The sequence below is a fragment of the Panthera tigris genome, chromosome A2, assembly GCF_018350195.1.
Source record: "Panthera tigris isolate Pti1 chromosome A2, P.tigris_Pti1_mat1.1, whole genome shotgun sequence".
In the NCBI taxonomy this organism is placed as follows: domain Eukaryota; kingdom Metazoa; phylum Chordata; class Mammalia; order Carnivora; family Felidae; genus Panthera; species Panthera tigris.
The window spans coordinates 57,973,352-58,000,998 of record NC_056661.1 but is presented as its reverse complement, the minus strand read 5'-3'; the positions used below and the strand labels follow the sequence as shown (position 1 = coordinate 58,000,998).

The 27,647-nt window shown below is 53.7% G+C and overlaps 1 long non-coding RNA gene across 1 annotated transcript; it reads right to left on the bottom strand.

Annotated features, from left to right (window-relative positions):
• Nucleotides 1-536: 536 nt before the first annotated feature.
• On the bottom strand, nt 537-7,563 carry LOC122236409. The gene is made up of 2 exons (XR_006214466.1): nt 6,827-7,563; nt 537-952 (listed from the first exon to the last, which is right to left on the bottom strand). It is a non-coding gene; the product is annotated as an uncharacterized LOC122236409 (long non-coding RNA).
• Between the last annotated feature and the right edge of the window lie 20,084 nt (nt 7,564-27,647).

Here is a 27,647-nt window from a genome sequence, read left to right as displayed (position 1 = left end):
CTCCTTCTCTAAGGGAACATTGAATTCATGTAAGTTAAGTGTGAGCCCAACAGGACTCCAGCAAGGCCGGCCAGAGACCCCATGGCAGTCCCCATGCTTGTTACTCTGTGATGGTTTGAAATGTCCTGAGACCTGCAGGCTCTGTGGGAAGGAGGTCTGGGCAGGTGCAGGTGGCCCAGGAGTTGTGTAGCCTCTGGGCATAGAAGAGGAGGAAGGGCTTTCCAGGAGAGCAGAATGGCTGAGCCAGTGGTGTAGAAATGAGCATGAGAATGGCAGGGTGGGAGAGGATGGAAACTGGCCTGGGTGGAGTAAAGTGTCTTTGAGAAATTTGGCAAAAGGACAAACCCAAAGGTGTGAGAGGACAATCAGTGAGTGGATGGAGTTAGTGTCCCTTAGATGTGGAGCCCACGAATCCAAGGACTGGCTTGTCCCCTCCTGGCTACCCCCTTGCCCCTGCTCTGCCTTTGGGATTCAAGGGACCTTTCAAGAGAGCTCAGTTCTGTTCTATGCACCCCAGGGGTATGACACAAGGTATATCGTATTCAAAATTTTCACAAGAATATTTTGGCATAAGAAGTGAACAATTAGAGCAGAAACTCAGTATGAACAGGAGTCATGCAGAAATCAGAATCTTGAGGGAACCCCTGGGCAATTGCAAAAGTCCCTGACCTTGAGGACTTTCACACACCGAGAGCCGGGATGGAAGTACTTTTCCATTCTTCCCACTGAGGACTGCTAACAGTCATGGACGTTATATATAACCTTTGAAACATGGAGGGAAGAAAGCAGACCCACTAAGGATCTTGGGGCCCGAGGAATGTTGGTGAGTTCCCTGAGTCTTCTCTACTTCTCACATATCCCAGTCCAGATGCTGGAGAAGCCGGTGATCGAGAAACACCAATCGGGTCAGGAAAAATCTCCGAGAGAAATCCGCTCCCCCTGGTCCAACAACCTGGAAAGAGGTAACCCAGAAAACTTTCAGACAAGAGCTGGACTGCACCATCAAATAACACAGAAAGAAATGAGGTCTCACCTCCACTCTGGCCAGCAGAGGCCGGATTTCCACCCTCACCTAGCTGTGATGAGGTACCCTTCTCCTCACTGGGGAGGCATCAGAAGGTAACTGGGAGCTTGGTACTTTGAGCATAGCCCGACATCCACAAGGCACCCCCGCTGAAATGTCAGCGGAGGCCACAATGGGTCAGTAACAAGGTGTTCCTCCCAGCAAGGGTTGCATCAGCAGAGGAGAAGCCCAGCCCTGCCAGCTGTAATAAGAGCCCCCCTCCCCCTAATATCAAAGGAAGCCTGGTGGGGGTACTAGACGTCCACCCTCATCTAGCAACAATGAGGTGACACCCCACCAGCCCCACCAGAACGGCGTCAGAGGAGGCCAGTGGAGACAGAAGTTTTAAATAGAGCTCAGAATCTCATAGCATATGTCCCCAAACATACAGGTTTCGATCGCAAGTCCCCCTTTATACCAAGATCTGGGAAAAATGTCAACTTGGATGAGAAGAAATCACCAACAGAAACCAATCAGAGGACGGGCGCCTGGGGGGTCAGTAGGTTAAACAGTCGACTCTTGGTTTTGGCTCAGGTCATGATCTCACATGTTCATGGGTTTGAGCCCCCCACGTCAGGCTCCATGCTGATGGTGTGGAACCTGCTTGGGATTCTCTCTCTCTCCCTCTCTCTCTGCTCCTCCCTTGCTCTCTCTCCCTCTCAAAATCAATAAAATAAACTTTAAAAAAAAAGAAACCAGAGGATATAGATGTTAGAATGATCTCACAAAGATTTTAAATCAACCATATGAAAATGTTTCCACAATGAGCACAATTGGAAAATATGAGAAAAATAGAAAGTCTCAGCAAAAAATAAAAGCTTTAAAGAAGCACCAAGCAAATTTTAGAACTGAAAACTGCAATGACCATATTTAAAACTCAATGGATGGGCTCACCAGAACAGAGGGGAAAAAGGAAAGAATCAGTGAACTTAAAGCTAAAACAATAGGAATTACTCAATCTGAGCAACAGAGAAAAAAAATAGACTTAAGAAAATGAACAGAAATTCAAGGACCTAAATTAAGGGGCTATAACAGAAGATCTAACATTTGTGTGATCAGAGTCCCAGGAAGAAAAAGAAAACCAAGGCAGAACTGAAAAAGTTGTCAAAGAAACAATGGTTTAAGAATTCTCAAATTTGGCAAAAGACAAAAACCTACAGATTCAGGAAGCTGAGCAAACCCCAAACAGGATAAACCAAAAGAAATCTATGCCAAGACATGGCATACATATTAAAACTTCTGAGAACTGAAGACAAAGAAAAAACCTTGAGAGCAGTGAAAGAGAAATGACATCTTATGTAGAAGGAGAGAACAATTTGAATGTCAGCAGATTCCTCATCAGAAACCATGGAGACGAGCAGGAAATGGCAGAACATTTTTCACGTGCTGAAAGAAATGTCAACCCGGAATCTTATATCCAGTGAAAATATCCTTCAGGAATGAAGAAGAAATCAAGACACGTTCAGAAGAAAGAAAACTAAGAGAATTTGTCACCATCAGACCCACCCAAAAGGAATGATTAAAGGAAGTTCTCTAAACTGAAAGGAAAAAAATGATAAAAGAAAGGACTCTTGGAACATCAGTCAGAAAGAAAGAGCATAGTAAGCAAAAATATAAAGAAATACAATAGACTTTATCTCCTCTTTCGTCTTCTAAGTTGTGCTTGGCAATTGAAACAAAAATCATAACACTATCCGACATGATTCCCAATATATGCTGAGGACATATGTGAGAGAATCATATTAGAAATTGGAAGACTAAAGGGATGTAATGGGATTTAAGTCCCACTAAGAAAATGGCAGCATTAGTAAACTGATAAGTTATGTAGGCGTAGTATAATACCTGGAATATCACTAAAATGCCTGTATACACAGATACACTGAAAAACGCTACATATAAACCAAGTGGAATTTTTTTTAAGGTTCAAGTAACCCACAAGAAGGCAGAAAAAAGAAAACGGAGAGGGACACCTCGGTGGCTCAGTCAGTTGAGTGTCTGAATCTTGATTTTGGTTCAGGTCACGATTCCAGAATCGTGGGATCGAACCCCATGTCAGGCTCTGTGCCGAGTGTGGAACCAACTTAAGATTCTCTCTCTCTCTCTCTCTCTCTCTCTCTCTCCCCCCCCCCATCCACTCCCTCTCTTCCTAAAGTAAAAGAAAAAGAAAAATATTTAAAGAAAAAAGAAAACATTAAAAACAGGAAGAATAAACAAAGACAAAAAAATAAAATGATAGACTTAAGCTCTAACATATAAACAATAATATTAAATATAAATGGTCTAATATACCAACTAAAAGACAGAGACAGGCACAGTGGACAAAACACCCACCACCACAACAAAACTGTGTGCTGTCTGTAAGAAATTCACTTCTAATTTAATGATATAGGTAGGTTGAAAGTGAACACGTGACAAAATATAATGACAATACCAAACACTGGAGAGGGTGTGGAACAGTAAGACGCTCACCAGTTGCTGGACGACCACTCTGGGAACAGGTGGGCAGTTTTTTATAAAATCGAAGGTACATGTATTGTACAACCCAGCCATCATACCCCTGCGCATTTATCCCAGAGAAAAGACATCTTATGTCCACACAAAAAGTTGCACATAGTTGTTCATAGGAGCCTTATTTATAATCGCCCCAACGTGGAAAGAATCCAAACGTCCTACGACCAGCACAGGTGAATGTTTAAGCAAACTGTGGCATACCGGGCACATAGTTGTTCATAGGAGCCTTATTTATAATCGCCCCAACATGGAAAGAATCCAAACGTCCTACGACCAGCACAGGTGAATGCTTAAGCAAACTGTGGCATACCGGGACCAGCAATAAAAAGGAACAAACCATTAATACCTGTGACAGCTCGGGAGGATTTCAAGGGCATTGGGCTGGGTGGGGAAAGCCAATCTCAAAAGTTCACATGCTAGGGAATGCCATTTCGATAAAATGTGTGAGGTGACAAAACTGGAGACGGGGATCAAATTAGTGGTTGCCAGGGTTAAAAATCGTGGAGGGAGGGGTGGTTACAACCATAAGGGACAGCATGAGGGGGATCTTTGTGGCAAGGGACGGTTCTGTATCTCAATCACTGTGGACTTACACGAATGGACTTGTGATAAAGGAAGTAAAACTAGGCACAAGCAACCTCGCAATGTCAATTTCTGGGTGTAATAACAGAAGATGTTGCCATCGGGGAAACTGACTGAGGAGTACCAGGGATCTCTTTATAGGACGGTGGCAACTCTCTTCTCTAGATATATTTCGAAACAAAAAGTTAAGAAAAGATTAAAGTGCAAAATCACTTTCTGTACTTTGACTGCATCCACATGTATTCGTATAGATAACAATCAGGAGAGCCCCAAGATTTGTATTCAGGTTAAAAAAAAAACTTAGCCATGAAGATGCTCTTTGTGTTATTATTTTGTCAATCTGTAATGAAACACTATTAAGTTGGAAAAAATTGGTTCGTGTGGCACAGATGTATATGAAAGCATGTGTGTATTCACTTATTCATTCCATAAATACTGAGTACCAAAAAAAAAAAAAAAAAAGCATCTGGCATCTTCAGCAATTTTCTGCAATTTCCCAACCTGAGATACAACAGCAACCCCCCAATTCTCAGAAAGCTGTCAGTACCCACGAGATCCCTAGCTGTTGATCCTCTAGTCCTTCTGATGATTTGTAAGCCCCTCCCTCCTCGTAGTAAATCCTTTTCTGCTTGGGAGGGAAAGGGGTACGTTGCCCGAATAATCCTGACATGGTGTGTGTGCACACAGCCTGCACCGGGGTGGGAACTCTGGAAAAGCACAAATCTGATGGCACCACTCCCCTTGCATGGGACCATGAAGGTTCCTGTGTGCCCTTCACCCTTCTGCTGGGAACTCAAGGACATCCCTCCCCATCTAGCTTCATTTCCTGCCACCCCTTGTGCCCCCTCCAAGGCAATTCCACGTCCTCTCCTTGCCTCGCTTCTGTTCTCCTTCTGCTCAGAATGCTATTCCCCGCGCCCTTCCCGTGTCTGTCTCTGGTCAGATTCTGAGGAAGGGTTTTTTTGTTTTGTTTTGTTTTTAATGTTTGTTTATTTTTGAGAGAGAGAGACAGAGCACAAGTAGAGGAGGGGCAGAGAGAGAGAGAGAGAGAGAAAGAGAGAGAATCAGAAGCAGGCTCCAGGCTCTGAGCTGCCAGCTGTCACACAGCACAGTGGGGCTCGAACCCGTGAAGTGTGAGGTCATGACCTGAGCCGAAGTCGGATGCTTCACCAACTGAGCCACGCAGGCGCTCCATTGGAAAAAGCATTTAAGCACATGAGTAAGGGCATGGGGAGCATGAAACATAGCAGGTGAGGAAGCAAGCAAAGTGTAGAGCCAGGGCTCCAGTGTCTGCTACGCCAGAAACAAGGGAGCCAGGCTTTCCTACTACCGCACCCATCGCCACTGGCTGAGGGTCACCTGGGGGCCTTTGTCACTCTCTGCTCAAAGTGGCAGAACAGCTCCAGTGGCTCTAGAGAAACCTTCACAAGAAGGGTGACGAGTGAGGCTGCTAGAATGCAAAGCCCAAGGGAGCCGGGGAACGGGTGCTCAGAGATGGTCAAGGGATTCACGGGGATCTCAGCTGTGTCTGAGGTCTTGTCCCTGCACATGCAGAGCGAATGTCACCTCCTCTGCAAGCCCTCCCCGGCCAGGACTCACAATGGGAGATGGGTGGCTTGGTGGTTTGTTCAGCATGCTGGGAGCAAGCTGTGGGCCACACAAGGACCACAATGTTAACTTTTATCATAAGCAGGAGGCCAAAGACATCCATGAACATTGTACCTTCAGGCATCACCAACCTGAGATCAATGTTGCCGTGTGTCTCTGTCGCATGCTACAGTTTTGATTATCAGGCAGAGACGGGCTGCCTGTGACAGACCCACGCACACCCTGGAATCTGGCTCTACCCACGTCCCGTACAGGACACTGCCAACTGTGGATAAAAGACAAGATCCCCAGTGGATGCCACCGCAATCCAGATGGCCGGCCAACCTTCTGTCTTCCTGAGACGGCGAGCCCTTTGAGGACGGGGGCTTGGTCAGCTTTCTCTGCACCACCCGAAACCAACATTGGAGAAAGCAGGGGTCTGATCCTTTTTCTCTTGAGTGCACGACTGAGTGCTCTCTCCAGGGTCCAACTGTTTTCAGCGGAGCAAGGTGGGGAGGCTTCTGTGTGGTCCCATCTCCAAAGCCAGAGGTTGGCAGTCTCTCTTCAAGGTCTGATCCACGAAGCAGCTGGAGACCCTCACCAGCAATGCTACACCAACAGCCTTAGACAGAGAGGCGGTGGGCCCCTTCCCCGGGGGGTGGGAGGCCCTGTATTCCTCTGCCACGATCTTTTCTCCCTAGAATATTCCCTGGGCCCCTCCCATGCACAGGTGCCAAGGACGCAACAGCAAACCAAAAGGACAGCCCCTTTGTGGCCATGCTCCCTCTGCCTCAGTGTCCTCAGGGATAAAGAGGAGATGATAATTTCTCCTATGTCACACAGTTACTCCTTGGGTAACAGAGTTAAAATGCATCAAGTGCTTGAACAGTGCATGTTTGGCACCTAGTAAGTGCTAAATAAAACTGCCTTGCCCTTTATTATTATTATTTATGAATAATTTTTATTTTATCACTAGCTTAGTAAATAGGGTCACCTTTGAGAGGGAGAAGCACTAGGTAGAATAAAGTAGGGGAAGGATGCAGGTTGTTGGGAGGGGAGCCGCCTTAGATGGGCAGGCCTTACCAAAGCTGTTGCGGCTGAGCGAGACCCCGAATGGTGGAGCGAGCTCCATGGAGCCCTGGAGGAAGCATGTGCAGGCAAAAGGAAGAGCCGTGCAAAGGCCCTGAGGAAGAATCGGTGTGGCCTGTCAGCCATCCTGGCTGGAGCGAGGGAATGGAGCGCACCGGAGAGGAGGCTGGCATCCCCGGAAGAGAGCGGGTCTCACGGGACCTTGAGAGCCACTGGGAGGCATGGGGAGCTCTTCTTTTTCCTGTCCCCCAGGATCGCCAGGCCTTCACCCCGAAGCCGCAGGTGAATGCCCTCTGCCTCTGGCTTCTGGGGAAGGGAAGCACATCCCCGGAGGAGCGGCTATGGATGTCCGCCTGTCTGCGTCCAGAGCCACTTGCCCAGCTCCTCGGTGGGCTTGCGCTCACCAGCACACGCTCAGTGCCAGGCCTCAGTCTGTGGAGCCAAGAGCCACCAGACCGTGTGCCCGGCGTCCGTGCCCATCTTGTCCTCACGTCCCGCCCAGCAGAGGCCCACACAAGGCTCCCTGGAGGGTGGGGGCGCGTGTGGGACCAGCGGCTGTGCCAGCCCCAGGAGGAAGGGGGAGGGGGGAGGGGCCACCAAGAGAGGGCTCTCCGGTGACGCGGGATGAGCTGGTGGAGGCAGCCCTCGGGCGGGCCCAAGTCTCGACTCTGAGCAGAGTCTAGAGACCCTCCTCCTCCCAGCACAGCCCTTCCTTCCAGAGACACTGTCTTTGTCTTTGAGACCCCCCCCCCCCCCGCCCCCGTCGGCCAACTGGAGTCCCCCGGTTGCTAGGTGACGGGAACTGCAGAGAAGAGGAAGATGGCGGGGCAGAGCAGGGTCCGGTGGGCCCCCTGGCAGGGGTCCCCGAATATCCAGACGCTCCAGGGGCGCACAAACCACCCCCACCCAGCCCTGCCGGCGCTTGGGGACACACCCGCCCCACGGCAGGCAGGCTCAGATGAGCACAGACGTGCCCCCACAGAGGCACCCGGCGGCCCCCCTGTAGGATCACACCCACGCCCGTCAAAGCGAACCAAAACAATCACACGCTCACACACAAACACCCCCGCCCCCGCCCCACGCAGATCCAGACAGACGCAAAGCTCACCGCCCGCCACAGCGGGGCTGATCCACGCAGGCATACAGGTAGGGCTGCCCTACTCCTGGACGCACACACGTGAGCGGAAGGCAGGGAGGCGGTGGGCCTTCCCTTGGCCCCCTGGCCAGGGCTGGAGACACAAAGGGAGCCGCCCCCCAGGGGAGGGAAACCCGGGACACTGTCATGCTCTCGGGACACACTTGCCACCCCCCCCCCCAGCCCACCCTGGACCTCCAAGGGCGTCCCCAACTGCAGAGGCCACCTTCAGCCCAAACGCAGGGCCTTGCCTAGGTGTCACCAGCCAGCTGCTCACTACGCCCCGTCTGTTCACTTATGTGTGCCTTGAATGAATACTCACTGGATGCTTGGAGACACAGCTGTGGGAGGAAAGCTACTTGCTCTGCCCGGTGACATCCACAATTTAGTGGAAAGCGAACACATCATGCTTATAACACAGGAGGCCTTGACCTAGTTTGGGGGGTGGTGGCCTGAGGAGATGACCTTCGAGCAAGGGTGGATGTGGCAGAGGTGGGGAGGTTCCACGCACATGTCAGGGTCCTGGGGACAAAGATGGTTCGAGCAGAGACCAGGGCACAAGGAACAAATGAGGGGAGAACGGCAGGGCCGAGGTGAAAATGGGATCTGCAGGTGAGCCTCGCGCCTGGTCAGGATTTTGCTTTATTCCAAATGCAGTGGGAGCCATGGAAGAACCCAGGCAGGCAAGTGGTGTGAGATCTGTAGGAAAGTCCAGAGGGGACACTGCAGGTGGGGGCAGAGAGGAATGGAGAGGGACGGATTTGAGCTGCATGGCCACACGGCTGGTGTAGGGTCATGTGCCTGGTGTCTGTAGGGTAGAGGAGAGAGGAGCAACACGCACAGAGGTTCCAGGGTTCCAGCTCCGGGGGTGGAGGGGGGGGCCCTCACTGACATGGGGCTGGCCTCATCGCAGGGTCTGGGACATGTGCCCAAGCCAACCCCGGACTCCCCCTTGCCCGACCTGTGTCACTCCTCTCTTCCCCGGGGACCACCACCTCTGCCTTCCCTGCACATTTAAACTCTTCCTCCGTTCCTTTGGCACAAGCCTTGTGCCCGGCAGTGTAGGCATAGGGACCAGGGCCTTTCCCTCACGCCCTCTGACCTCTATTCTGGTCACCACCTTGTCCTAAGGGAGGGTGGTGGCTATGGGACCAGACTGGGAGGGGCGCGGCCTGGGAGACCAGGCGCGGTCTCCTGGGGGAGCAAGCCGTTACCTAGAGGCTAGAGGACACTTTAGCCTGGTCAAAGTTGGGGTCAGGCATCCCCCAAATGGAGCACCAAACTCGGTGCAGGTCAAGCCGTAGCAGATAGCTGCAGAAATAAGCTAGAACTTCTATGCATACCTACAGGGTGTGAGAAGAGAATGCTAGAACTTGTATTTTGAATGGATGCTTCTTAAAAAAAAAAAAAAAAAAAAAAAAAAGGACTATAACCAGCCTCTCTCTACATCTGACGAAAGGTGACATATCACCTTCCTGTGGCCCTGCAAGCCCCAGATGTCGCAGGAGACGGGAGACCCACAGAGCAGGGGACACACGCACACAGCTTCATGCTCCTTCAGCGCACTGCCAGGGTAAATGGATCTGCGGATTCCGGTCTCGGGTTTTAATGAAACTAACCCCAACAAAACGACCAAGGAGCTGAAGAAGTTCCCTGCAAGGGACATGTGGACTGAATTTGAGACAGGCGTGCGCTTAGGCCAAAATAATGCTGGCACTTTCTTTCACTCCTGGAACGAGCATGTCACTAGGTAAACACGGGGCCTGTCTAATCGGCGCTGACGAGGGGCCGAGCACAGAAATTACAAACTCACGGAGAAGTCCATTGGCAGTGTGGGTTTGCATCCGTGACCGTGAGCGCCCGTCCTGACCTGGCAGACGTCCCCGGGGGAGTAACAGGCGAAAACACAGGTGGCAGGACAGAGCGTGCTTTAAATCCCCCTTGTGATGAAAACAAAGTAATGAGAATAATATACGTTAACATGTGCACGAAAGCCGGAGGGACGGACGTCAGACCGGGCTCCCCTCTGCAGGGGAGGGTCGTGGCCGTGCCTCTCCTCTGATTGGAATCATTACACTGAGCGCGCATGACAGTTTTAATAAGAGACACAATACAGAATTTTCAGGCGTCTGAAGTTTTTTAATGTTTCATCTTGAAATTATTTTAGATTCGCCGAAGAATCACAAAGATGAAATGGAGTTCTCAAATACCCTACCGCAGCTTCTCCTGCTGTTAACTCACTACACAACCAGGGTGTGTTTTTCATCACTAAGAAATAGACGTTGGTCAAGAGTGTTGACCAGCTTACCCACTCACGCCCAGTCCAGGCTCCGTATCGCACCTGGTCAGCTGGTCTTCTCGTGTCCCCCACTCTGGGACAGCTCTTCTGTCGTCCCTTGTCCTTCATGACTTTGACCCTTATGAAGAACACTGCTCAGTTACTCTGCGGGATGTCCGTGGCTTTCTCAGGATTACACAAGAGCTGTGGGTTTGGGGGGAGAACACCACAGAGGTGGGTGCCTTCTCATCACCTCACATCGGGGGGTGCCTGCTACCTGAATGGCCGATGGTTGGTTGCAGGTGCTGTTGACCTTGAGCGCTGGTTGAGGTGGGGTCTGCCACCTCCATGTCAAGTCTTAGCCAGCTTTCTAGCAGCATGAAATTTCACAGGGGTGGAGGGATGCGAAGCAGGGAGAGCGGCAGGGCAGGCCAGGTCACCGGTGACCTTGACTGGGCGCCCTGACCTTCTCTCAGAGGGAAAAGGAGTCTGAGGAGTGGCAGCCAGAGACACAGCAGGGTCAGCTGTGAGGCGTTTAAGCTGTGATGGTGTCTGTGTGCAGACAGGGTCCAGAGGCAAGGGAAGATCCAGGGGGGCAGCGGGAGGCCGGGGCAGGGACGTCCAGGTGACAGGGGAGGAATTGGAGAGAAGAGGAAGGGAATTCAAGAGCAAAGGAGGGGTAGGACAGGGAGCGCTTCTCTCCCTGGAAGGAGCAGAAAGTCTTAGAAGTTGCGCTCCTGGGGACACAGTCTGCCCTCCCCACTAAACCCACCTCTGCGCAGAGGTGGCCGCACCCGCTGCGGCCAGTGCATAAACAAAACATGTCACCCCAGCTGCCTACAGGTGCCTGGTGGGCTCCCCGTGTTCTGGGCCTGCTGATCCCCGTGCAGGGATTTGGGGAGGGAAGGACTCTGGCCCAAGTGACACAGTCAGGGCAGGCCAGGCCTGGGTCATGGTGGAGTCCAAAGCCCAAATCTCTCCCCAAATCCTGCAGGCCTTTTCCTCCGCCTCAGCCACTGGAGGTGTGGACAGGCTACCCTCCTGCAACCATCCCGGGGCCCTCCAGGCCTCCAGGCTCCCTGAGTGTTCAAAGCGGGCCCAGAGAAGCCCTCAGGCCCAGGGGTGGAGGGTTTGTGGGTAGCAGGGTCAGAGTTACCCTTTGTTGTGTTAACAAACCACTGGGAATTTAGTAGCAAACAACAGCAACCATTTAATTCAGCACTGGGAGTCTGTAGGTCAGGAAGCCTGCCAGAGCCCAGTGGGGTGTTCTGCCTGTGCTTCATGTCTGAGACCTCAGCTGGGAAGGTTGAAGGCTACTGGTGACTCAAACCTCAGGGTCCGGACGGGGGGGTCCCCTTCACTCTCGAGCCTGGAGCCTGGGCTGGGGCGACCGGAAGGCTGGGTGCGGATGTGGCTTGGGCTTCGACGCAGCATGGTGGCTGGGTTCCCAGAGGAGCATCCTGAGAATGAGTATTCCAAGAATCGAGGTAGAATCCTGGGACCTGCTGTTCCACCACATTCTATGGATGCAAGGGAGCCACAGAAGGCCAGCCCGGATTCAAGGCCAGGCATGGGGGCAGCGGAAGGACGAGGTCACACTGCAGAAGAGACTGGGGAGTGTCATGGGACTCCCTTTGGAAACGAGACCGGCCCCAGCGTCCTTCGGCCCCTGTGTGGATGGTCCCAGGCCCCGGGGGGGGAGAGTGAGTGCCTCCTTGCACGTCACACACCCACCCTAGTCCGGTTCACACAGCGGCCTCCCTCCGTGCACCCCCAGCCGCCCCCTTATGCACCTGGAACCCAGCCCTGCGGGAGGCTTACAGCCCACCCCGCTCCTGGAACCCAGGCCTGGCTGTGACTGGGGTGACCAGAGCCTGGAGTGGATGCTGCTGCAAGCTTATCCACCGGTCGGGAGGTGGATGGTCCGCAGCAGGTGTCACGGGTGCTGGGGGCACAACCCCGCCCCCATGGAGCCCCCGCCCCAGGGCAGGAGACCGACAGTATACATCAACCAAATCAGATAAACACCAGGCCAAGGTCAGTGCAGCTGAAGAAAGACCCCACCGGGCAGTGAAGCCGGGGAGCGGGAAGAGGACCCTGAAATGGAGACGAGCACGCAGGGGTTAAGGAGGGAGGGCTCTGGTGGATGATGTCTTAGTGGTTCATCAGTTCACAGTTCGGGAGGCTAGAAGTCCAACGTCAAGGTGTCAGCAGACTCCGTGTCTGGTTCACCGAGGGCCCTCCTCTGTCCCTGTGCTCCCGTGGTGGAAGGGGCGGGGAAGGGGGCGGGGTTCGCTGGGGTCCTTTCCTAAGGGCAGAATCTGTTCCTGAGGCTCCTCCCTCCGGGACACAATCGCCTCCCTGAGGCCCCGCCCCCCACCGGCCATCACCCTGGGGTTAGGATTTAACGCACTGATTTGTGGGGGACACACTTCCTAGTTCGCACGAAAGGAAAGGGGAGGAGGAGGCAGGACTGGCAGGGACAAGCCGGCTGGGAGACGTGGCTCCAACCAACCTTACAGGAAGCTCTGTAGTCAGCCGATCCCTTAGAGCCGCCCGCGTTGGGAGGAGCCCCCACATCAATCACTCACAGGAAGGGGGTGACCTCCATGGGGCAGGTTTCTGCACCTGAGGGCAAAAAGCTCTCACCCCAAAGCTGCGGTCTGAACAGCCTGCCATGGTCTCCCTCACAGGTGCTATTTTAATTACTAGGAAGGCTTCCGCGGCAGTTGACTTCATGCGTCAACTTGACTAGGCCATGCTAGCCACGCTGTGGTCGAACACCAATGCAGATGTTGTCGTGAAGGTATGTTTTTGGATGGGATTAACACTGAGGTCAATAGACTTTGAGTAAAGTAGATTCTCCTCTGGAACGGGGGTGGGCCTCATCCAATCAGTCGAAGGTCTGAATTCTGTGGGCAGATGGCCTTCAGACTCAGGCTGCAGCATCAACCCTTCCTGGAGTCTCTGGCCCGCTGGTCTGCCCTAGAGATTTCAGACTTCACCAGCTCCCACCATCAGGTGAGCCAGTTCCCCGAATTAAATCTACCTCGATCCGGGCACCTGAGTGGCTCAGTCGGTGAAGCATCTGACGTCGGCTCAGGTCATGATCTCATGGTCTGTGAGTTCCAGCCCTGCGTCGGTCTCTGTGCTGACAGCTCGGAGCCTGGAGCCTGCTTTCGATTCTGTGTCTCCCTCTCTCTCTGCCCCTCCCCTGCTCATGCCCTGTCTCTCTGTCTCAAAAATAAATAAAAACATTTAAAAAAATTTAAATGTACCTCGATCTCTCTAGATCTCTCTGCACGCACACACACTCGTGGCAGGATAGCAAGAAAGGCCTGAGCGGCGGGGAAAGTCAAAGTCGTCAGCAGAGCAGCGTGAGGCCTGTGAGGGGCACAGACTGGCACTTGGTTCTATGTGGAGCCGTGTTTGAGAGAAAAGGGATGCTTCCTCTGGTCACCTGTTGGAGGACAGACTGTTGGAGGCCCAGGGGAGGCCGCCACTGCCATCCAGGTGCCAGAGTGGTGATAGTGGAGTGATGGTGTGGTGATTTTAGGTGGGTCAGGAGACAGAATCAATGCCCCCTTCCCCACTGGTTTGACTGTGGGCTTGGCGGGCTGAGAGGTCTCAGCAGGGAAAGAGGATGGGCTTAGGCCCCCATTCCAGACCCCACATATATCCAGGGTGGGTTATTTAAGCCTGTCTTGCAGCGGAGTTCTAGGAGGGCAGGGGACGGGGCATCTTCAAATCCCGTGTATTGCTGTGCCCACAGGGCTGGATAAATATTTGCGGCGTGAATGGGGGAGCGGCCTCTGTCCCCTGCCCGGCCACTAAGTGCCAACACGGGGGGGTTCTAGGCTCAGGGCGTGGCTGCCTGCCCCAGCCCAGGCAGCGAGGAGCCCTGCCTGCTCAGAGGGCTGTTACGGGCCCCAAGAGTGTGGCTCTGCCTCGCGGAGCTCACACGAGTTGAGGAGATAAGGCACAAAATAATTAGTGAGCAGAGTGTATAATTAAGTGCTAAATTGTGTGTTTCAGACTCGCTGATCTGCGGGAGCGCTAGGTAGAGGGAGTCATGCCAGGCTGGAGTGGCTGTGGGAGGTGGCTTGTGTAAGAGGCGTGGCCCTACAGGAGCAGGGGTCACGCAGGCAGGCCCCCACCCCCATGAGAGCAATGGGGACTTGGGTGGACAGGGTCACAGGAGTACACTGGGGTGAGCACGGGGCGACCTCGGTGGGCTGCAGGGGTCTCATCTGTGAAATGGGCTGCCAGGGCACCCAACAAGACGGTCTGTGTCCAGATGCCAGCACAGGGTCTGGGACCCCAGGGATGTCCAGGCAGGCAGACAGGGGAGCAGTCGGATGGCCAGACAAGACAGTGAGACACGCGGGAAGACGGACAAGCAAGACACATTCAAATAGACAAATGGCCGGATTTGAGCCTCCCAGCTCCTGGCCCTACAGGAGCCCCTCCGGAGCGGGTCCTACCCACCCCTGTCCTGTCTCAAGAGGCAGGAAGTCTGAGGCTGCCAGGTGACGCGGGGCCTGCCCGGGGGTCTCAAGGGACCCTGGGTGGCAGCAGATGCTTGCCGAAGCCTTCGGAAGCTGGGAGTTCTGGGAGAGCACCCCAGCGCTGGCTGCTTGGGGGGCCGGGGGCCACAAGTCGAGAGTCTTCCAGAGGGGCGTAGGCAAACAGCAGTCAGAGCTGGAGCAGAGGTGGGCCTGGGCTAGAAGGATGATGGGGAGGCAGGGGCTGTGAGGGTCACTTGTGTCCCAGCCAAGCAGTCAGGCCGGACACTGGAACAGGGGCAGCAGCGTGTCCCTAGCACCGCGAGGGAGCCCAGCGGACACAGGAGGCTCCCTCTTGGCAGCGCTGTGTTTGCAGCCTGGCTTAGCCCGCTGCCGCCTGTTAAACAAATATTGTGACAGGCCTGCTCCGTGCACCCAGGGACAGTGGCAGCACTTGGCTGTCACCAGGGGCAGCCTGTAATGGGGGCACTTTATGCCACGGCAGAACCTCTCCTTTCGATGCAGAGGCAAGGCGCTCTGCCTGAACAAACACTGGGCTTGGCCACCGCCAAATGAGACACACCACACTCCCTGGAAGAGGCGTGGGCATCCACACGGCCCTTCTGCCCCACTGGCATCTGTCTATCCATCCAACAAATATTTATTGAGCACCTAATGTGTGCCAGGCAGTGGCCGGAGCCTGGGATACAGTAGGAAACAAAGGGACCAAAAGCCCTGCCTTCGTGGAATTTACATCCTAATGGGGGAAGCTGACGATAAATAAAAATATAAAATGCCTGGGTGCAACAACAAACTGAGAAGGAAAATCACAAGGTAAAGCAGGGGGTAGAGTGTGGTCAGGAAAGACATCTGTAAGACTTTGGGATAGAGACTCAAAGGAAGTGATGCATCCTGGGGATACCAGGGAAGGGCATCCAAGCATCAGGAACAGCTTGTGCAAAAGTCCTGGGGCAAGGCTGGGGTTGGCATGTTCTGGGACTGACCTGTAAGAGATGAGTGTGACTGAAGCAGAGTGACGGCTAAGTACAGAGGTGAGCCCTGAGGCCTGAGAGGTCCTGGGGCAGATTGTATGGGCTTTTCCTCTGAAGAAGTCGGGGCATGGAGGGTGTGGATCTGAGCTCAATCTTAATACCATCTCTCTGGGTGCTGCAGGGAGCCAGAGCAGAAGCAGAGAGGCTGCTTTGACAATCCAGGACGGAGCGGGTAGGGTAGTTCAGACCAGGGTAGTAACGGTGGGAGTGGGGAAAGAGGGAATTCTGTGTATTTGGGAGGTAGAGGGAGCAGGATTTCTTTAGAGACCAGATGTGGGGAGGAGGGTACCCCACTGGGTCACGGGTTTCCCCAACAGTGCTAAGCATCCTCACTCATTCACCCATTCATACATTTATTTTTTATTTTCAGCAGGGAGGGAGCAAGGGAGAAACAAAGATGTTCACTGCAGCATTAATTACTGGATGTAAGATACTGGCCTTAACAGTGGGGTAAGAAATAAACTGTCTCAGCCACACAACGAAGGAGTTAACAGCTCTGAAGTTCAGGTCTTCGGAGAGCGTCCCATCCAACCATCCCTCTTTCTCCAGCCAGAACCCCTGCCTAGCTGTGTGCAGAACCCTGCGGGCCCTGAGACAAAACAGACCCAGCCCAGCCCAGAGTGACAGAGGCCAAGCTGGAACGGGTCTTGACCAGACTGGGGGGTGCCTGCTGAGGCAGTGACAGACAGCCCAGTACTGGAGGACGAGGGGGACCAAGGGGAGATGGCAGCAAGGATCGGGAGGAGAGGGGGAACTTCTGGGAGGTGCAGCCAGGCCGTGGCTGGGAATGGGGGGCTTGGTCCTGAGGCCTCGGGCAATCACTGAAGGCCTGAGACATCGTCCCCTGGCGGCTGTGTGAAAGGAGACAGGAGAGACTGGGCAGTGGTGGGGAAGCGGGGGGGGGCGGGGGGGGGCTGGCCTGAGCTAGGACAGGAGGAGGGCTCCCTCTGCCACAAACTCCCCCAAGTGGACAGAGTTCCCTGTACCCTACCACTTAGACCCCCGCCAGACCCCTCTCCTACCCTTACCTGCTGAACCTGTCCCTGCCCTTCTCTTCACTCAGCCCTGGTCCCAGTCTCCCTGTGTGACTGTGGGCAATTCCCCTGCCTTCTCTGAGCCTCCAGGAAAGGGCTGGAGCGCAGGGTCTGTCAGCCCAAGGACTCTCGATCTGGGGCCACCCACTCCTATACCCACACTTTTCCTTGTGGAGCCTGGCAACGCTGGGCCAGGGCGGGCCTGCAGCCCTCAGGAGAGCCTTGTCTGCGACGGTGGTACAGCTGAGTGGCCGATTTCTGCATCTTTAAACAAAGCCTCCAGATGGACCTCGGTTGCTGGGGAGGGCTGGACGGGCTGCTGCACTAACCCGGCCGGCTGCTACACTGGCACTCAGGGACTTTCCGCTAATTGGATCCCTGGGGAAGAAGAGCCACCATCCCCAGCCAGCCCATCCATCCATCCATCCATTCATTCATTCATTCATTCAGAACCTACAATGTGGATGAGGGCACTGAGCTCGGCTCTGGGGACTCGGGGGTGAATGAGATAAAGCGCTGCACATATGGCGATCGCACGCCATGGGGGGAGCCCACAAGAGTGCCCAGGAAGAGGTCCAACGCAATATGGGGCAGGAAGAGAGTTAAGCAGGTGCAGCACTAGTGTTGGACTGGGGGAGGGGTGCCTCTCCGAGGAGGTGACATTTCAGCTGAGACCTGAATGGCCAGATGGAGCCACAGGGTCAGGAGGTGGGGCTCTAGGCGAAAGGAACACCAGGTGTAAAAGCCAAAGGCCCAGCTCCGAGTGAGGGGCTGGCTGTTCAAGGACCAGCGAGGAGGCTGTGTGGCTGAACCAAGTGGGAGCGGGAGAGAGGAAGTCGGAGATGTCCGCGGGCAGGAAGAATTTGGACTTTATGCAGAATGCACTGGCAGGCCCTGGCGGGTAGGTGAGGGCAGAAACAGTCCCAACTTGCTGTGAGCCACTCCCCCTGCTGTGGTGCCTCTCACCCATGCACAGCCCTTGCCTCCGAGCCCTCCCATGTCCACTGGCCCCCACAAGGAGGCATGGTCGTGCCCATTTAACAGATCAGGAAACTGAGGCTCGGGAAGTTCAAGTTACAGAACCGAAGTGATAGGGATCTGAACTTGATGTTAGCAGGGACTCAGGGTCCGGCCATCCAGCTGAATACAGCCCAGAGAGGTATTTTTGTTTTCCCCACAGTTTTTAACATGAGGGTCAGTTGCGAACATTGAAAAATGAGAAAACCTCACCTAAAATATTTCCCGGCTTTCGTGTCTCTTGAATAACCGGTCTGTGGCAGCCCTGACCCCTCGCCTTAGATAGAATCGACCTCAGCGGCCCCTTCGGACAGCGGGAGGGGAGACACCTGATTTGGCACAGACCTCCTTCCCCAATTGTATCACATTTGGCTTTGTCCCCCCAATCATCCCCAGGAGTCCCTCTGCAGATACACTGCAAAGAAGTGCATTCTTCCTAGATTCCCTGGCTCAGAGGCCCAGCCCTGCTCTGCTCAACTGTGAGACTTAGGCGACAGGCCTCAGTTTTCCCCCTCTGTTCACTAAGGGATACATGGTGATGCTCTCTGAGGCCTCTCCCATCTCATGCACCCATTAGCTGAGGACAGGAGCAGTTTGTCTCTCTGGAATCAAACTCAGCCCCTTCTACTTCTGTCTGTGTGACCTTGGGCTGGGCTTAACTTCTCTGAGGCTCAGTGTTTTCATCCATAAAATGGAAATGTAATTTCTGGGGTTAATGTGGGATCCCATCAGATGATTCAAGAAACGCACTTAACCCGTAGTAAGTGCTCAGTACATGTGAGCACCTCTGTTCCCCCCCCACCAAGGGCTTAGGCCAAGGTCATGGCCAACATGGCCGGGGGTCCCAAGGCCAGGTTCCAGGGCACCTCAGCAGGTGTCCAAATGTCTGAGCAGTAGAGTCCCAGATGGAGGTCGCCCTTCACTCCTATGTTACTGAGTCCCTCCCGTGTGCCAGGCACCCTTGTCAACATTGGAAAGGGGGCCAGTGGAGACCAAGATGCTCTGGGTCTGCTGAGGGGGCTGCCCCTGGCATTCTAAGGGCGATGGGGGAGGGGAATAAAACAGGAGTGGAACAGAAGCGTCCAGGTAGGAACTAGGGCTTCTGCAGATGCAGCGGTCAGGGGAGAGCTTTCTGAGGATGGCGTATGAGGGACGCGGGAGCGGGGCAGCAGGACAGGCCCTCCAGGCGGAGGGTGCAGGAAGCACACAGGCCTGGAGGCAGTCACAGCACCGAGGTGTCGCTGGGACGGCCGGTAGACGGTAGCGCGCACTGTCAGGAGAGGACGGTGGTGGGAGATGATGTCAGCCAGGCAGCAGGGCGTTCGCGCAGCCCTTTAAGCAGCGGTAAAGCAAAGCGCCGGGATTCTATTTTAAGGTGACAGGGGCCCCTGGAGGGTTGAAGGCGAGCTCCGTGGTGGGCTTTTCATTTTGCTGCGAGGCCAGTGGCGGGGCCCAACTGCCGCCCTTAAGAGTCTGGCTCCAAGCCCACGGCGCCGGGCAAGAAAATGAAGCCTGGGGGAAGGATCCCCGGGGCCGAGGGGGCATCGGCTGGGGGAGGGGCACGGGCCGGGGCCTGCGGTGGGGCCCAGGTGGGTGTGCCCGAGGGCACAGAGCTTGGGGTCCAGAGGAGGGGTGGGGATTACACGCTAACCGCGCCCCCACTGCCCCGAACTAGGCAGCAGGGCGCACGCAGCCCCATCCACGGGGCTCGCCACCGAGAGGGGCCTGTCGCAGCCCCAGCGCCCCTCTCCCACCCACCCCCGCGCCGGCCTAGCGCGCCTTGCCCGGTGCGGCACCGCCCCCTGCTGCCCGCGCCGAGCATCGCGCCCAGGCTGCGCCGCGCCCGGGCTTCGTGGGGACCAAGCGGGAGTCCCTGCAGCCAGGTGGCCGACTTGGGGGCGCAGATCCCTGGTGATGCCCGGCACTGCGAGCAGCCGAGCGCGGGCAGGAGGCTCACGCTCAGCCCCAGCCTGGCTGCCCTCCTGTGACCTTGGTACCTCCCAACCCTGGATCTCGCTTCCCAGAGGGGCATGGCCAAGGTCACCAGGGCTGTCCGGCACGACTGTCCACCCAGGCCTGCAGGCTGCACGACTTTCTGAGCTTCGGTTTCCTCATCTGTAAAGCAGCGATCATCATTCCCCCACCTGGCTTAAAAGCTTCACCTGCCAAGCCATTAAATCTCAGCAGTTAGAATCCAAGTGCTAAATTCTCCAACAGTTTCTAGATAGATTTAGTTTAAATGTGCCTTTTTCGTGCATTTCCTTTCAGCTCTGGAATGAAGAAGTCCCACTGAACTGTAGGGTCTCCAAAGTAAAGATGACGGCTTTCCAGAAACAAGACCCTCCAACAGTCAACTTTGTAGCCCAATTAAAGACGTGCAAGGGGGCGCCTGGGTGGCTCAGCCGGTTGGGCGTCTGACTCTGGATTTGGGCTCAAGTCATGATGTCCTGGTTTGTGGGTTCGAGCCCCGTGTTGGGCTCTGTGCTTGACAGCACAAAGCCTGCCTGGGATTCTCTCTCCCTCTCTCTCTGCCCCTCCCCTATTCATGCTTGCCCTGTCTTCTCTCAAAATAAATAAATAAACTTAAAAAGGAAAAGAAGATGTGCAGACCCACCTTAGAAGTCAAAAGATAAATGACACACAGGGGGAAAAGCTTTGCACCTCCCAGCATAAAAGTCTAATACAGAAGTCAGCAGACCTTTTGTGTAAAGGGCCACATGGTAAATATTTTCAACTTCCGGGCCATAAGGTCCCTGTCAAAACTACTCAGCTTTGCCATTGTCGCGTGCTCGTTACCACAGACAATGAGCATGCCTGTGCTCCAATAGAATTTTGTTTACAAAATATAGGTCAGTAGGCCTGATTTAGCTTACGGGCCATAGTGTGGTCTAATTTAACCAATATATAAAAAGCTCCTAGAAATCAAGAAAAGACAACCCAATGAAAAATGGGCAAAGATCATGAACAGATAGTTTCAAGAAAACTCAAGGGACACCTGGATGACTCAGGCAGTAAAAAGCTGCTGACTTCAGCTCAGGTCATGATCTCGCAGTCCGTGAGTTCGAGCCCCGCATCCGGTTCTGTGCTGACAGCTCAGAGCCTGGAGCCCATTTCAGATTGTGTCTCCCTCTTTCTCTGCCCCTCCCCCACTCCGTCTCTCTCTGTCTCTCAAAAATGAATCAATGTTTAAAAAAAAATGTTTTTAAAGAAAACTCAAAAGGCCCCCAAACTATATTACTTAATGCCCAACTTCACACATATGAGACGTGGAAATATTTCTCCCTTATCAGAACGGCACTTCCGTTGACACTCTGTTGGTGATGCCAAGGGAAACAGGTCCTCTCCGTGTGGCTGGCAGGAGTGCAAAGGGGGCGCCCTGTACAGGAGAAGCTGTCTGTATTGATCCACCACGGTTACCTTCTGACCCAGCAACCCCCTGCTACCATGGAAGACTATGTTTCAAAGTTATTCCAGTGAGCCACTGCCCGTGTGTTTGGAAACACCCCACCCAGGATCCAGTTACATAAACTCTGCTCTGAGTGCGGGGTGGAGTACCACACAGCTGTTAAGGGCAGGAAAGAGGCTCCAAGGTGGATACGGAAAATATCTGCATGCTGGTGGACACTGAGGGGTGAAAACGCAAAGTGCAGAACCGTGTATTTAGAGTAAGGCTCTTGCGTAGGAACAGGATATGGGAATAAGAGCCTATTTGTATGTGTTTGTATTTGTGTGGGGAACAAAAAAAACCACAACAATACTGAAAGGGTCCCTAAGAAACCAGTTCAAGTGCTTACCTGTGGGGAATGAGCGGTCAGGGGCAGGGAGGAGAGAGTACATTCTCAGCACAGATCACTGAAGTTTTTAAACCCTGTAAGAATATATTTTCTCTTCAGAAATTCAAGATGCTTAAATCAACATCTATGGCTTTGATGAGGAGTGAGGGAAAGAAGCCAGAAGAGTATATATAGATGGCTACAGTTTGTGTGGGAAAACACATATTTCCTTATGTGTGAGTGTTTCTGGAAGGGCAACCCCCTCCCCCACCCCCATAAAAAAAAAAAAAATGCTGGCGAAGGTGGCCTGGGGGAGGAGCACGGGGCCAGGGGTTAGAGGGAGAGTCACTTTCCATTGTTGATCCTTTGGGGTGGTTGGATTTTTTAAATTAATTAATTATTTTTTCTTTTACCATATACATGTTTTGAAGCTTTCAAATCAAAAGAAAAAGAGATGAAAAAGAAGGCAGAGGAGAGCCTACGGGCCGTTAAAATAATACAACAGCTCCCCAGGCACGGTGTTTGCCCCGAGCCAGGTTCTGTTCCGACAGTTTGCAAGCATTTGCTACTTTAACGCATCTAGGAAGTACCAAGGAAACTGAGGCCAGGAGAGATGGGCGTCCTGCCCTGCATCACACACGGGTGGGCGTGTGCCCATCCAGTCCCTGGGACCAACCATAGGCCAGCAGGTGGAAAACAGTGATGGGGTCCCTCCCTGCTCATAAAATCGTCTCGCCTTGTTGCCCAGCCTTTGCTTGAATACCTCCCAGCACGGGGGAGCTCACCACCATGCAGGCAGGGCATTCCGTGGCCGGGTGGTTCAGGAAAAACGCCTCCTCACTCAGCAGGAGTGCCTCCCTGCCCCTGGCTCTGCCCTCCGAGCCATTTGCTCCCTCTGCCAAGGAAAGCCACATGGGCACACGAAGATGAGGACCCCTGGGGCTGTTCTTCAGGCTGAGCAGCCCTGGCTCCTGAAGTATCCCTTGTCGGGCGGTTCAGGCAAGTCCCTTTCCATCTCTGAAGCAACATGCAAATGTGCCCCCTTCTACATGATCGAGGACCAGGGCCCACACACAGGGAGCCCCAGGCTCCTGACCCCTCTCGCCTCCAGACTCCTCTTCATTCTGTGCTTTGGCCATAGTAACCTTTGGTCTTGCCCGAATTAGCCACGACTGCGCATAACTCAGGGCCCTTGCACTTACTGTTGGCTTTATTTGGAAGGTTTTTATTATGTGTGCGTCTTCTCATCCTCGGTTTCTTAGCAGGAACGTGACCTCCTTGCACAGGCCTTCACCGAATGCTCTAGCTAACATAGCTCCCATCCGTTCTCTTTCCCGTGTCCCCACTTCCCGTTGGAACCATCTTACTTATTTGTCACTTTGTTAGTGATAGAACATGGTCTCCAGAGGACAAGGGCCTTGTGTAGTCACCGCTGGCTGGATCCCAGCGCCTAGAACAGCGCCTGTCCTATAGTAGGTGTTCCCTACACGAATGGGTGAGTGAATGCGAGCCTTCCCTAGCTTGCAGGGACGAGCCAGGAGGGGCTGCGTGCCCACAGAGCCGTGGGTCTAAGTGTCCACCGCTGGAGTCCTCCCTGAGCTGCCCCCACCCAGGCACCGTCATCGGTCTCTGCCCTTTGGCCCCTCTGCTCTCTCATCCACTGCACAGGGCGGAGGTGAGGCCAAGAGGCCACCCTCCCAGAGAAATATCAGGGCTCTAAATTCAATTTAAAACAGTTTAATTGCCTAATTGCTCTGCTCTTCGGTGCAGTTTGTTAACAGAAGCGATTCTGCAGCAGTCAGACCAGCCTAGCAGAAAATTGGCATTTTAGCCAGAGGGAATTAAAGAGGCAGAGAACTGAACTGCCACTGATCCCGGCCATCCCACTGCCCCTGCACCGCCCCGCCCCCCACCCCGCCCCGCATGAGGCCACAGCCACATTCAGGGCTCGGACAAGGGACGGGAACGCCAAAGCTGAGCCTCCGTGCGTGCAGACACGCACGCGGGTCGGAGCAGTATCTGCGTGCTAAGAAAAGCAGGTGCTTCTGCGAGCCTGTCTGGATCTCTCTGTTGTGTGCTTCCCTGAGCGTGGCTGTGCTGCCTCTCCCTTTCTGTTTAAGCCCTGCTTTCCAATAGGGAACACACGCAAATGGTGTTTTTATTCACGGTGTAAGTGGGTTTGCAACAAAAGTCTCCCCTTCCCCCCACCCCTGCCTCCATCCTTCCCTACACACAGACTGTTGTGTTTCCTGAGGGTCCTTCTAGAGGTATTTTATGTTTATACATGCACAAGACTGTTTTTACACAGATGATTGCATACATTGATCTGCTTTTCTCCCCCACTTGCTGTATCTCGGAGACTGTTTCTAATCAGAACTTATCTAGAGCCTCCTCATCTGTTTGACATTGAATGATCGCTCTTAATTTCTTTCCTGAATCCCCTATTGCTGGACATCAAGGTTGGTTCCAACCTCAAGCTTTATAAGCAACGGCGTTACCTCAGTGTGTGCACGTACCTCGTTTCTGCACGCAGGAGGGTACATGTGCACAGAGTGCATATTCCGTTTCCAAATCCAGGGTGGTTTCCCACCACAGAGCACCCTAGAGGACCTGGAAAAGTGCCCCAATCCTACCGCCTCGGAAACAACCTCAATTACACCCAGACTCTAGTGCATGCTGATTCTGACTTCTATTTCACCCCAATGGATTCATGGCATTTAGACTGTTTTGCAAGCTGCTGGCTTTCTTCTTTCACTCAATAATCAATGACGCTCATCTTCCCACGTAAGTAAACAGCTCTGCTTCTGGTTTTGAGGGCTGAGTAGCATGCCACTGTGCTCTCCTACTACAGCGGATTTAACCACTCCCTTATTGGAATCCAGATTGTTGCCAACTTTTTGTTATTAGAAGCTGCACTGCAGAGAGATTCCTTGAAGCTAAGTCCTGGCACACGTCCTTTATGCTGCCCTCAGGGCAGCTTCCCAGAAATGGAATTTCTAGCTCAGAGGGTGTGTACTTTTGGGGGGACTGCACCTTTTTCAGCCATCTGAAGTGTGCTTGTGCGTGTGTGTGTCTGTGTGTGCCTGTGGGTCTGTGCCTGTAGGTCCCTGCAGGTAACCAAGCAAACCTGCTGTGCCGATTTGCATAAATGGGGGTATGTGCTCTCTCTCCACCCTTAGGCTCTGGGACTACTCAGGGTGAATAGCACCGTCCTCTGCCTAATAGCTGGGAAAGCCCGGAGCATCTCCCATGCCGGTGCTGTGCGGTTCTTACCCTCTGAACACAGCTATTGGAGGGTCTGTAGACCTCACTCATTCCCAAGCTAAGCCCAGTTTCATCTTCCCAGGATCCTCCTGGTAGCCAGGGTCAGAAACCCAACCCAGACTGGCTTTACGCTACGGGGAAGAAGTCTGAATCATCAGAAGTCCGGGACCCCCGGTGCAGGTGGGAGCAGGTGTTGAAAGAAGTCCATTCAGACTCAACATCTGTCTCTGGATCCTGGTTTGCTGTGTGCCGCCTGCACTCTTGTGTCAGCCCTCATGCGTGCAGGCAGAGACAGTGTGCAACCAGCTCCAGGCTTCCAGCTTCTCGCTTATGACCCCAGCTCCTTCTCTTTTCCATGTAGTCCCAAGCAATGGCTTGGGATTTCCTCTGAGGGACCAGCTAAGATCACATGTCCACCGGAACTGTCACTGGGTCCTAAGGGACCGTGGTGCTCTCGCTGGCCAGCCTGGGCCACAGGCCACCTCTGCATCCGGAGGTCGGAGCCAGCTCTCCTGCCCCACCCTGCCTGGCTCTGCCAGCTCCACCCTGGGCCCAGCCCTGCTCCTTCACCCCTGCCCGCGTCTGCTCACCTGGCAGCTAACAATGAAGGGGTCAGTGCCAACCACTCTCATCAGTTGACTCACCCCCAGGATAGCTGCAGTCTCAAAGGAGAACCCCAGAAATCCAAAAGGCTTCCAGCCACAGAGGAAGAGAAGAGCTGGGGACCAAAAGCAGCTGTTTCAAGTAAAAGGAGTCAAAGGGAACAAGGCTTGACTTTTTTTTTGAAAAGCACTAAATGATTTGGTAGAAGGAGTGACTGGAACAAACATTTGAAAGTTTCACTGGTGCACAGACATCTGTAAACATCTGCCCTGCTGTCCTGTCTTCCTTCGTTGCCCCCACCCCCCAACCTGAGTGAAGGGCAGAGGCTTGAAACTGAGAATGACCTTCACCACAGATGATGCTTCCAACCCCAGATCTTATCAGGCTGGATGGCTGTCCTCAGCAAACTCCTACTCATCCTGCAAAACCCATCTCAATGTCCCTTCCTTGGGGAAGCCTTCCCTCGCTCCTTGTGGCAAAATTGGCCCAGAGTGATCCATCTCTGCCCTCTGAGTCTCCATCATCTATCAGTGCCCTGGGCTCTGGATCTGGTCTAGGACTCCTGACTTCCCCCAGCCTCATCTCCCCTTGTTCCGTAAAGGAGGAGCTTAGGGTAAGGTGGATATTTCGATCAGCAAAAGGAAAAAAAATTGTTTTCATTCATTCATTCCTTCAACCAATATATCCTGACCACCTACCAAGGACCAGGCCTGTGCTGGATGCCCCAACGGACATCACAATCACCAAACAATACCGCAAATAAATGCAGCGTTACAAAGAGTGGCGCGTGAAGGACAGACGGCATAATACAATGGCCAAGGACACGGGCCTGGAGCCAGGCTGCCTGGGTCTGAATCTCCGCTCCACCACTGACCAGCAGGATGAGTGTGGCCAGGTCACTAAACCTCCCTGAGCCTCAGTTTTATCACCTGTAAAATGGGGATAGCCACAGTGCCTGCCCTGTTCATCCGGGGGGGAGGATTAAATGGAGCACTGGACATAGAGTACCTTGAAGCCGTGCCTGGTGCATAGCAGGAGCAATCCACGGGTGTGTTCAGCAAACACCTGAGCATAGGTAGCACGGAATGCCCATCTTCCTTGGTGGGTCAAGGAAAGCTGGTGTTTGAGCAGAGGCTGGAGGATAGCTGGGAATGAACCACGGAGGGAGACAGGGGCATGCCAAGCACAGGGTGACTGCATGTGCCAAGACGCTGATAGCTGGTGCCCCAGGCCTGGGCATGCCACCTTTCCCACCAAGGCTCACCTAGACAAGAAGCAACGGGGAGGGGGGCGGGCAGCCTCCATGAGGTGTGGCGGAAAACGGATGGCACTTTCTTTATATCATAAAGCCCGACAAGAGGAGCAGAGTGTGAAGGCTTTAAGGAAGAAGCCAATATTGGATGTGCACTGAATTTCCAAAGAAAACATTTTCCAATATGTAAATGATCTTGAGTTGGCTTCTACCCACATGACTGTGTTCACACCGCTATATCACGTTTCGTCCTCGCGATGGCTATATACGGTGCCTAAACAAGAATTCGTTTCATTGACCGGCTCTTTCGTGGGTGAGAAACAGCCGGGGACAGGTGGCGGCCAAGCGGCGAGGCGCAGCCAGGACGCTACGGAGCGCCCTCTGGTGGCAGGTGGGAAGCCTACAGAGCCAAGTCCCAGAGACTGAATTTGAGCTGGCAGGTCGCCAAAATAATGTCCCAATGTAATTCCAAATGAATTTAATCGAACGGTTGCAAGAAAGCGATTTTGCAACTATAAAAATTTACGCGTACAAAAATCCACTACCCTCGACGGCTTGCAGGTTAGTGTTGGAAAGCTAAATTAGAGGGGCCCAGAGTGGGGGGGGGGGGGGGGCGGGGCAGGAGGAGGGGGTGGACCTCTGGGGGCCTTGCTGAGGTCTTTGGGAGCAATGCCAGGGAAGCCGTGGGAGGGCACAAGGAGCCACAGACAGAGCTGCGTCCACATCCCTGGCCCCAGTCTGCAAAGGGAAGGTAGGAGGGGCAGGCTGGAAATGACAGCGTTGCTCTAGAGGTGAGGGGTGGCATGGACCAGGCTGGTGCAGGAAAGGGGGACAGGTAGAGAGAGGCTGTATTTTGAAAGTAAAATGCTCAGGACTTGGTCACGGATGTTCGGGGTGAGGGG